Genomic DNA, 12,259 nt, shown 5'->3' on the forward strand with positions numbered 1-12,259 from the left:
CTTCAGAGGTAGCTGAACATTTCCTATTAATTGCTTGCTTTGCCACTTACTCTCCTTTCCGGCTTCTGGGGTTCTTCAAGAGTGCTGCCCCTCCAGTTTGCCTACTGGAGTTCAGAGACAATGGGTCTGATAGTGAAAAGTTTAAACAGAACTGACACTTGACCTGTGACAAGTGGTGAGCTGCAGGAAATGCTCATTTTCTCTAGTGCTGTCTCTGTTTTCTCCGTCTCTGCTTCCACTGTGTCTGTCGTCTTTATTTCTCATTTATTCATAATGTGTGATAAGGCAACAAAGAGCTGTCGATTGACATGACTTGATGCGATGGGAAGTCTCACGTGAAACTGAGCTCTGTCATAACCGCCAGTGGAAGTGAGGCTGACCGCTTATAGTTCATGAACCTTTCTCTTTGGTCTCTAATAGTTAACCTCGCATCATCAACCCCATAATTTTTAATGGCTATTCAACTGCTAGAATGTATGTCAAAAAAACCTTGGCTTTTGTTTTTGTACAAGGGAGCTGAACATCCATTCTATAAGATGGGTTTCAGAGAAAAGAGTTTCCATATGTAAAGAAAGGGAAATGAAATCTGACAAAAAGCACAAACATAATAATATGGTTTTGCTTTTGTTTTATTTTTTGTGTACATTTGTCCTGTCCCCATCGCTCTCCCTGCTCATGAAGCTGAATGCAGTTCCAGCTGTTTCTGGTATGTTTCCTACAGCATCTCCAACATTGATCTAACCAGGAAACACTCTACTCAGGCCTAAAATAGCTTTACATTATTATTTCACAGTTGTATGTTTCGCCTCAGTCCCTCAGCCGCTGTGGGAGATGTAACTTACCCTTCAGAGAGGACCTCTGAGCATTAGAGGCTAACGAGAACAGCTGATACGCATTCATGCTTCAGTCTGCAGTGTAATGAGTTCAGCAGTTGTACGTTTTTAAAGCACTGTGACACAGAGGTCAGGGGATGATATACAGGGCAGAGTTATGGAAGAGGATTAGGATCAGCTAGGCTTTAAAACTGCTGATCACATTTGAGGGACTAAATGTAATTTGTCTAGCTCTGATAAAATATAAAACAAAGCATGTCCCTATTTCACTTCGATAAAACATCCAATTTAAAAATATTTAAAATCTGAATGAGATTGTTGTGCAATGTTGCAGTCCTCTTACTAAACCTATGATGCCATGTAGTGCCCACAAAGTATGAAATACACTTTGTGTAGTCCCTTTATGTCACGTACTAGGCTTGCAGTTAGGCATTTATTTCTGTAATTTCCTAAATCAGGGTTTTGCCTCGTGGGGCAACTCTGAGAGAAGTAGTCCCTTTAGGACAGACTCCAGCCTCTCTCACGGCTGATACAGAGGATCTCCTGGGCCTTCTGGCAGGACTTCATGTGCTTGCACAGCTACCCCTGTACCATGGGCAGCTGCTCTGCCTCTGGGTACAAAGGTCTGGCAGGGTGGCTGCCTTGTGCTGGGGAATTTAACTTGGCTGATGACTGTCCAGAGAGGGATTTGTAGAGTGCCAGAGATGACAGCAAACTGTTTGTTGATCTTTTTCTTCTAAAGATGAGATGGAATTATGTGAATCATCCTCCAATTATTTTACTGAGGACTGTCAGAAGTGTGTTTCCATATTTTGTACAAACCTGTAATTCTGTTGAGTTTGAAATCACAGAATCACAATGGTTGGAAGGGACCTCTGAGATCATCGAGTCCAACCTCAAAAAAAAAAAAAAACAAAAAAAACCCAAAACCACAAAACCAAACACACCAACAACAAAACAAAAACCACAACACCCCACCACTTCATACCCATCCACAAAGCAATAATCTTCCAATAATCTTGGGCACTAGAGCATGACCTGAAGAGCCATGTCTACACAATTCTTAAATACCTCCAGGGATGGTGACTCCACCACCTCCCTGGGCAGGCTGTTCCAGTGCCTGACCACCCTCTCAGTAAAGTTATTCTTCCTAATATCTAATCTAAACCTCCCCTGCTTCAACTTCACACCATTTCCTCTGGTCCTGTCATTATTCCCTTGGGAGAAGAGGCCAACACCTACCTCTCTACAGTCTCCTTTCAGGTAGTTGTAGAGGGCAATGAGGTCTCCCCTCAGCCTCCTCTTCTCCAGACTAAACATGTCCAGTTCCCTCAGCCTCTCCTCGTATGACTTGTTCTCCAGACCCCTCACCAGCTTGGTGGCTCTCCTCTGGACATGCTCTGGCAGCAAAATGTCCTTCCTGTAGTGAGGGGCCCAAAACTGAACACAGTACTCGAGGTGAGGCCTCAGCAGTGCTGAGTACAGAGGCACGATCACTGCCCTACTCCTGCTGGCCACATTATTCCTGATACAGGCCAGGATGCCGTTGGCCTTCTTGGCCACCTGGGCACACTGCTGGATCATGTTCAGCCAGCTGTCCACCAACACTCCTAGGTCTTTTTCTGCTGGGCAGCTCTCCAGCCACTCTTTACCAAGCCTGTAGCGTTGCCTGGGGTTGTTGTCACCAAAATGCAGGACCCAGCACTTGGCCTTATTAAACCTCATCCCATTGGCCAATGACAGGTTGGACAAGGGAAGAGGCATACCACTACATCAAATTCAGACCCCTAACCCCCAGTGGTTTGAGCAGCCTGCTGGGCACTCTGCAGGAGGGAGAGGAAGCCCAGCTTGCCAAGCAAGACACAAAAGGTAAGTGGCCTCTGCTGCAGGGCAACTCATCAATCTTCAGTAAGAGCTGGGTTTCAGGTGCACTTGATCACACCTGTGTCTTACCATAGAGGGCCTATTATTCCACCTGGGTTTCATGCCTTGTAGCCCAGGGCATACCTACCTGGATGGGTGCTGACTGTTGCCTGAGCCAAAGCCAGCTGCCCGAGCTGATAAGCCCAGCTGCGAGGCAATTTCTAATTGCTCAGGCTCAGTGCCCTGCCAAGGCAGGTACACAGAACACAAACAGACAGACAGACATGACTTCTGTTGTGTGAGACTCACTTAGTCCTGCTGTAACACTTGCTTGGGGCTGGACTAATGAGATGGCAGACGAGAAAGTTTTGATTTAAAAAATATATACAGCCATTGAACATTTCCTCTTCACTGATGTGATTCATGTGTAGGGAGAAGGGAGCTCTGACTCGTATTCCACATTGCTGTACCATAAAGGGGCTTCTTGCATATCTCTCTCTAATTCACACAGGTCTATGTGCAATGTGGTACGGTGAGCAGGTGATGGTTGAAACAAATACCAAGTCCCTCATAATTTCTATTTTCAAAGGGGAGGATAAAACCTATTTATTAGGTTATATATTCTTTCAATTCATAGTGTACCTATCAAACGTCATAGAAAGGTTTGAGATACCAACCAACTGATGATAAGCAGTGTGAACTAAAACTAGTACAGCTCAAATTTTCCTGTGGAGTGAAAACTTTGCCTTGAGCATTTGTTCCCCACCATCCCATGAAATGGACATACCTGTCATTCCAGTCCAGGGTGATCCAGTTCCTTGGTCCTGTGATCTGGTTCTTTGGTAGTCTAAGCCAATAAAATGTGAGAGGGGTGTATACAGATACATAAGGTGTATATACAGACAATTTGAGGATAATTAAAACACTTAAATTCATTGTAGATTTTAAAAAGATGGGCTAGAGTCTCTTCCATCAAGGGGACACTCGTACAGCTCTGGAGTTATGTGCCAGGTCACTTGTACCTCCTTGGCCAACAGCTACCCCTGCTATTCAGTGAACTATCTGAATACCTCATCTTTCCTCTCAGAGGGTTAAAATGGTGTCATTCTGCAAATGAAATACATAATTAAGCTAAGAAAAAAGACTGTATCTTTGTTTTGGTTTCTTTTGTTCTGTCTTGTTTTGGAATAGTCCCCTTTGCCCTTTATGTGCAACGGTACATTTTGTTCATTATAATCTATTAAAATTTTAGGAATATATTATATTTTCCAACTGGCAAAGGTGATTAAATTGTCATTTATCTTCAGTGCGTTAGAGGCATTGGCTGTTTCATTACTTTTGTCTACCTCAGTGAGGCGTCCAAATAAACAAACAGGGCTCCAAGGTATGCTACAATGCAAAGACTACCATAAAATGTACTATAAAGTTTCATTTTTGTGCTGAAACCTCTCACAGGAGCTGGACTTTCTCTACATCACAGCTGCTGAAAGAAGCAGGAGTGGCTGTAGGCCTTATATTTTTAGAAATTAATCTCAAATTGAACTGATGTAGCTTCTGCTTAGTTCTTGCAGGAAAGCACTCTCCATCAGCCACAAAGAACCCTACAGGGATCATATGTGTATTCCTTTGCTATGAAAAAATAGCTTTCCTCAAAATATACCTATATAGATTATTCAAAATTTCCGATGTTTACAAATGCTAATCCTTAGGGAAATTTGATCCTAATTCCTCCTGATCCCTGAAATCCTGCCTTCAATTAATGAAAAATATAGTAATATTTACATTTTCTGGTGATTTGCCGAAAAATGCCTCTCCTATGAGGTTGATATCTCAGGATAGCCCTGCCCTGCGTTGGAAACACTTGTACAGTTTAGTACCTTCATCTGAAGTAGCATCAACATTTAGCATTATATAAATGCAAATGGTTCTCTGGAAAGTGTGACTGAAGCCAGGTGGAAAGCAGTCATAAAATGCTTTGGGAATAGGCTTTTGTCTTTTCTGTGCTTAAAGCTGTTTGTAGGACTAGAGCAGCCTTACCTAAAGTTAAGACTCTGTGTGAACCTAAGTCTCTTAGAAGCAATGTTCAAATGATTGATTATAATGTCACTTTAGTCGCCTGTAAGGGTCCTGGGAATTTGGGCCCATGGCATTAATGTTACCCATTCGGAAACACCGAGCAAGGGGCAGCATCTTGCAGCTGGTACCCCCTGAAATAGAGAAGAGAACAAATGAGTTCTGTAGCCTCCTGAGAACTGAATGAGCAGACTCCATTCGTACTGTGCCATAAAGAGAAAGATAATTTCAAGGTGTGTCCTAATCTTCCTGACATATCACATACTGCACACGGGCTTTTAATGTCCTTTGTTCTGAAACACAGATAAATGAGCTTGCTTTCCGGAGTAAAACTGAATATCTCCCCCTCAAAAAAAAAAATTAAAATAAAACAAAACAGGAAGAAATGAAACCTCTTCCCAATAGCCGGCAGAAGTTATTCAACTATGAAACCCATGCTGTTAACCAGGTGTTTCCTAAGCTGCTGTTGGAAAGAGCTTTGCTGGCCCTGCTTTGCTGCTCTCCCACAGGGCTGGGTAAGAGGAGACAAGGAGCAGGCAGCGGATCCACCTGGAACATCTGGCCTTAAAGTCCTATGTGTTTAACAGCAGTGTCTCAGGGGTAAGAGAGGGAGTTGAGGGAGTCAGGGTCTGCCTCTGTGCTGCTGTGCCTCCAGGGATGCTGGCAGGAGGAAGGTGTGCATTACAGCTCTGCAGACCAGCAACTCGGCAGGAAGAGCCCGAAGAGTGCTGGCAGATGCCTTGTATCTGCCAAAATTGCCTGGCATGGCATAGACCGTACAAATGAAGCCATTTGCTTCATCACAGAGAAATTATCACAGAGAATATCTTCTGATAATGACAGAAGAATTTAAAATTTCCTCACAATATCCTCCCTTTCATGCAAGACACCCTTATGAAATGCATATTTCAGGTACATTGTCCTCCTTAAATAGACTCTCAAACTGTACATCGCTCTAGGAAGAAGACACCATCGCCTCATAAAATTCAATGTATAACAGCTACAGATATTTCATTGTAGATACTGTGAGTGGATCATGAATTTTGTGTTTCATTCTGTGTCTATACAATGCAGTCAGAAAAGACGAATGGGATAAAGGCAAATGGCCTGTGATCCAAATATCACACAATATTCTCTATGCAGATTGAGACCCACATTTGCAGAATCCTGCATAGCTACATAAATACCATGGGGAATAATTTCTGCAGATTGCTGCAGGTTTATCATATTCTCATTCCCATTTATGCTTTCTTAAATCTATTCCCATTCCAGCATCACTTCTCTCCTCCACAGGGGTACCTTTGTTTGCTGAGTCTTCCTTTGGTTTGTGACATGTCTTTCAGTTCATTTCTTTAGTATTAGTATTTTCATCCTCATCCCTTTTGTGGAGCAGGTTTTTCCCCCATATAAGCTCATACTCCTAAATTCCCCCAACCCCACCCCAATTCTGCTTGCTTTCTACTGCTTCCCTTCATTTCTCTAATACTTTGTCTCCTAGAGTGCGAACCATGACTCCTCATAATCCTCCCTCCTCCACTCTCCACTCCCAACATTCATTCTCACCACCTCACAGATGCCTGCTCTACTACTGCCTGACACCTACTCACAGAAACTCCTGTTGCCACATTTCATCCTTCCTCCTCAAAAGAGAGCCTCTCGGATATGCTGTCATCCTTGGAGACACTTATGTTCCCAGGACCTCTCTTTTCACCTCTCTTGCCCTTTAGCCCCGGAGGGACAGTGCCATATTCCTGCTTTTCCTGAGTTAATAACTCACTGCCATCTTTTCATGTCTCCCACATTCTCTCAGTCCTGTTGTTCCTACTCTGACTGGCCCAAATACTTCCATTCTCTGCCCTTATCTGCCCAGATGTGTCAGCTTGGATGAGCTGTTCAAGCTGCAGTCTGCTTTCCACCTGAGAGCTACCAACCAGCTTTTTCCTTTCTTTTTCATTCCTTTTCCTTTCTTTAATGAGCAACAGTTTGCATTCTCGGAGAAGCATGGTGTACGAACTTTTTTCACTGAGGATTATGAAAATCCTCAAATTGAAAACATAATGGAACTATTTTGTTGTTTCATTCCCCAGTGTCTTGTACTCACCTTGAGTTGGGACAGGGTGCTGGGAAAGCCCCTAGTTACACAGCAGAGACTCCTGGAGTCTCCAACATCAGTGATATGCCTCAACATGACTCGTCTGTAGGGCTTTGTAAATTAATAAAATTTTCTCTTTTATGTGCCTGCTTCTCACATTTTTCCTCCTCCTTAAGTGTGCTTCACAAACAAAAAGGGAAATTGGTTCAACAACAGTTACAATGATGTTCCACTTGTGTGATTCGTGTTGCATGTGGTAGTGTTTTGAGTAGTTGTAGAAGTACTAACTTCGATTCCCCCAGTTGGGAGTGGAAAGTGCAAGGCTGCAATGAACAGGGAGAAAATTCAACAGTAGAATTTAAATATTTGCATGTGCCTCTTTTAGTGCTTTGGGAGAGCGAGAACAGAAATCTGCAAGCATTTGCATTGCAAATCACATTTGGAAATGGGTTGAGTTTACCCAGCTTGAGAAAGTGTCAAGTCTTGACATCTGATAATGTCTTTGAACCCTGCAGGGACTGGGACACTCAGGATTTGCTTTGTGATTGTCAGATGCACCTCTGTAATTTTTTTCAGCATCGCTGTGGGACTGCGATACAGTTCTGGGTGCAGGCTGGAGAAGAGCCCAAAGCTCTGGGTTGCAGGCGTGTTGCATCCCGAGCCCATGCAATAGCAAGGTGCCATTGGGTAGGCTGCAGCCCCTTTCCATCCCTCTTTCTCTCTAATCCCATGTCTCCACAGAAAGAGTACACAGTCCCATGGCTTTATGGGAGCCGAGGGGTTCTCCCACAGGGAAATCCCTTGGGTGGCAGTGTACAAATAGCTGTACACCCTACTCCAGATAACGCAGTTTAAGCTGCTTACACTGGAGTCATAAAGAAGGCATAAATTCATCTTCTCTAAAATATCTCTGTTTTTGCAGAAACATCTCTTAACTGTGGATTGCTCCTAAACCCATGTGAGGTAGAATGGGATGGAGTATGGATCAGGCTGAAAGGAAGTCAGGGGCAGAGATAGGGAAGGTTTGTGTTCTCATAAACTGTGTGTACCTCTTAAGGAAGGGGTCCGCAGGAAACCTATTTCCTTTACAGGCAGCTTTACATATGGACCAAGCTTTGGCTTCTAAGTGCAAACTAGAGGCCTGCCTTTCTGCATCTTCTACCCCATTTTTATTGTACCTTTATTTAGAAGCTCGAGATATGACACATTCTTTCCTGAATATGATGACTTTCATTTAAAAGCTATTTTTAAAAAATTGAAATATGGCTCACCAACTGAATCTTCTGATTTTCTCTGGACAAGCAATGCTACCGTAGGAGCCGCCTTCATAATTTGGGGTAGTGTGAAAACTGAAATACTGATTTCAGGTCATAGCAGGCCACCAGATTTTGCTCTCACTGATATCATAACTGTTGCACTAACAAATAAATTGATGCAATATAACCTGATTGCATAATAATTCTTTTGAAGAGGATTATACTAAAAGGGATTTAATAATACATGAAATCAAGAACTACATGAAATTGCCATAGTGGAATCACATGAAACTGTAGCATCGCCCAAAATATTGCTGTGAAGTCAAAGCGTAGGTTGATTTTATGTGCCATGGAAACAGTCTCAAATGAACTTTGAGGTTTTAAAGTTGTTTGAAATGTAAACTCAAGGAAACTAAGGAGAGAGGCGAGAGAAGCGTGCCCACACCATTTTCTGCTCACATGACAGGATATGGAATGACCTCCTGGATTTTAGGACTGAGTTTAAAGAAAAAATATAGTAAATAATCTACTTGTAAGCATAAATCATAGGATTAACCCCAAATTAAATGCAGTAAAGAGATGTTGGGCATGGTGGTGTTCATGCTGGTTGACTTTTGGCTGACCATGAGCCAGCAGTGTGCCCAGGTGGCCAAGAAGGCCAACAGCATCTTGGCCTGTATCAAGAACAGCGTGGTGAGTAGGACTCGGGAGGTGATCGTCGCCCTGTATTTGGCACTGGTGAGGCCTCACCTCGAGTGCTGTGTCCAGTTTTGGGCCCCTTACCACAAAAAAGACATAGAGGTGCTGGAGCGGGTCCAGAGAAGGGCAACAAAGCTGGTGAGGGGTCTGGAGAGTAAGTCTTATGAGGAGAGGCTGAGGGAGCTGGGGTTGTTCAGCCTGGAGAAGAGGAGGCTGAGGGGAGACCTTATCACTCTCTACAACTACCTGAAAGGCGATTGCAGAAAAGTGGAATTTGGTCTCTTCTCCCAAGTCACAGGAGATAGGACAAGAGGAAATGGCCTCAAGTTGTACCAGGGGAGGTTCAGACTGGATATTAGGTAAAATTTTTTACACTGACAGGGTTATTAAGCTTTGGAATGGGCTGCCCAGGGAAGTGGTTGAGGCACCATCCCTGGAGGTATTTAAAAAGTGGGTTGACATAGAGCTTAGAGACATGGTTTAGTTATGTGGGTTTTTTGGTTTTTGTTTTTTTTTTTTGGTTTGTTGTTTTTTTTGTTTTTTATCAGAGTTAGCTTGATGTTTGGACTAGATGATCTCAAAGGCCCCTTCCACCCTAGACAATTCTATGATTCTGTGATTATAAAGCTATAATATCAATATGGATGCAAAGCAGAAGACTCAAACTGATTAAATTAAGATAATTTGTTTAGAGTGACTTTTTTAATTCAGTGTTCCTTCTATATAAATTCTGCTGATTGTATATTCCTCATAAGCAGAGAGATGCCATCTTAATGGACATATTATTTTGTTACAGAATGTAGATATTTTTTTTCTCATTTTAATATGCACATTTGTCCACCAAGCATATTTTTAATGTGTAGAGTGCAGAATATTTGACTTACAGACATTTTGATATGCGTGATATTTATTTTTAGTTTAGTTATGAAATGTAATAACCACTTTCAGTGTAAGAACTTAACACTTCACACTGGATATCCTACTGCTCCTAAATGAAGATTTATTATTATGTGTAATTATGCTAGCAAATAAAAATACGCTGTCTTTCATTTTCTGATGTATGCTATAGTACGGTGAAAGTCTTAGGTTTCCCAAAGACAAATGTTGGTACAAAAGATCAAAACCACCACTGCTAAATACAGGAATTATGATGCCATTGATAAATGAAGTGTACACCAAAAGGATTAGCAAAAATAATTAAAAAAGAAATCCCCTTTCCTCAACTCAAAGTGGAACGAAGAGGGAATGGCTTCAAAAGAAATCTTCAGCGTACCATTAAGGATTTTAATTGCCACATCAAATTACAAAGGTAAGTACCTCATTAAAAATTCTCTTAAAAATTCATTTCTATACTATAAAAAAATACACGTATAGCAATTATATAGAAAGTTATGATACTAATAGTTTTTTGGTGAATCACTTAGGCTTAACCTGGATGAGAGTGTACATAAAATGCAATAATAGTAACTAGTACAGGTTCTTTTTCAAGCATAAACCCTCGAATTGTTGTAAAACCACTTGTATGATTTACTGGATCTTTTTCACTGACACTCACTCTGCAGTGACCATGAGTGCCTTGATATTTTACAGAAAATCTGGTAAAATTTGCTTTATTGAAATGAATAAGATTGATAGGGGCATGATTCTTTCACCAGTACCTAAATTGGTAAATTTAAAGACTTAACAAATCTTGTGAGAAGTTCAGGGTTTTTCATGCTAAGCTCATATTTTCTGGATGAATGAGTATGGCCAGTATAGCATGACAGAGTAATGCTCCAAGCAGGGTCAGGTAGTGGGTTGCTCAGGGCTGTGTGGAGGCAGGTTTTGATTGTCTTCAAGCATGGAAACTCCACAGACTCTCTCCCACCCCTAACCCTAACCCTAACCCTAACCCTAGTTGGAATTTCCCTCATTCCATCTTGTATTTGTTGCCTCTCTTCCTGGTGTGTATCTGGGAGAAGTCTGACTCCATCTCCTCTGCACCCTACCTTTTAGTAGCTACAGGCATCAAAGAGGTATCCCCTTAGCCATCTCTTCTTCATGCTGAATAAAATCATTTCCCTCAGGCTTTTTGCATATGTTCTATTTTCCAGTCTCCTGACTATTTTGGCCCTTAGCTGGATTTGCCTCTGTATGTCATTGTCTTTTTTATACCAGGGAGCCCAAAACTTGATATCTAGCAAGACTCCACAAGTGCAGATCTCTGTTGCAGAATGAGTTAAATAACAACCTCAGTTTCAACAGCAGCTTAAAAATCTATTTTAATATGTGACAACATTCATTACACTTTTATTTAATCATGTTCATGTGCCATACAGGATCTTTTTCTTTCTAATGCATCAGAGATCCCACAGTGATGTCTGGTCATTGGTGTCCTCAAACATGCCTGTCCTTGTGAAGATTGTTAGGCCATGGACATTGCCACAGGTGGAGGAAGGAAGCAATTCCCTAGCTCACTATGATCTTGCTTCAAAGATGAATATTTGTACAACTGCATGGACACTGACAGAACTATGACAAAGCAATAATGTAAAAATTGCCATAGTAGGTGGACAAAGCCCATTTTGAAAAGAGTCCTGTCTCTAAAAGTGACTAGTAGTGTCTACACAGGGAAAGAGCACAGAAAAAACCCATGGTGCATCTCCCACCAAAAATTCTTCCTGTTATGCAAAAAAAGGGGAAATATTGCATTAACTCCTTCTAAATCTGTTGAAGTAATTTCTCAAAGGAAAAAAAAAGGTTTCTTCATTGGAAGAGAAATGGGACACTACTGAAGGCCTTTCAGTAGGTTTTTCTGGTAATTTGTCTCCATAATTCTTCATTGGGAAATGCCAATTCTAGAACGAAAAATGTTAGAAAAGCACACCTTTTTCAATGATTTTTTTTTTAATTGAGCTTGGACTTTTGGAGAAAACTAGAATGAGATAGATCCTCTTCAATTTACACACAAAAGTGTTTTTAACTAAGAATGCAATTCATCTACCCTAACTTTTGATGTCTAAAAGTTAAATATCTGTCTGGGCTACTAACCCTAGAAACTACCTCTAGAAGGAGGTTTATTTTATACTAAAATTGATGTACAGCATCAGTCAGATAAATCATCATGTCTCTACCTTTCTCCGTTGATTATACAAGAAACCTAAGGTCACTAGATCACACTCACAAGTTCGAATTTCAGATGTCTAAGATTAAGAAAGGTGAATATCAGTATAAGTGTTTCAAATTCCAGTCACTGCTGCAGAGTACTTGTTTCTTTTCACCAAAAAGATCTTGGGAGATCTGTCTTTCTAAAGAAAAAGAAAATATATCAAAAATTCACTAAAAATGGCCTAAGCAATAAAAAAAATATTTTTGGAATCTCAGAGTGTGGGAAACAAATAGCTATTTTTATATTAATCTGCCTCAGACTTAGGGTTTTGGCCAGTAAATTTAGCAGAGCATCT

Source organism: Calidris pugnax, unplaced genomic scaffold (assembly GCF_001431845.1).
Source record: "Calidris pugnax isolate Ruff unplaced genomic scaffold, ASM143184v1 scaffold273, whole genome shotgun sequence".
Lineage (NCBI taxonomy): Eukaryota > Metazoa > Chordata > Aves > Charadriiformes > Scolopacidae > Calidris > Calidris pugnax.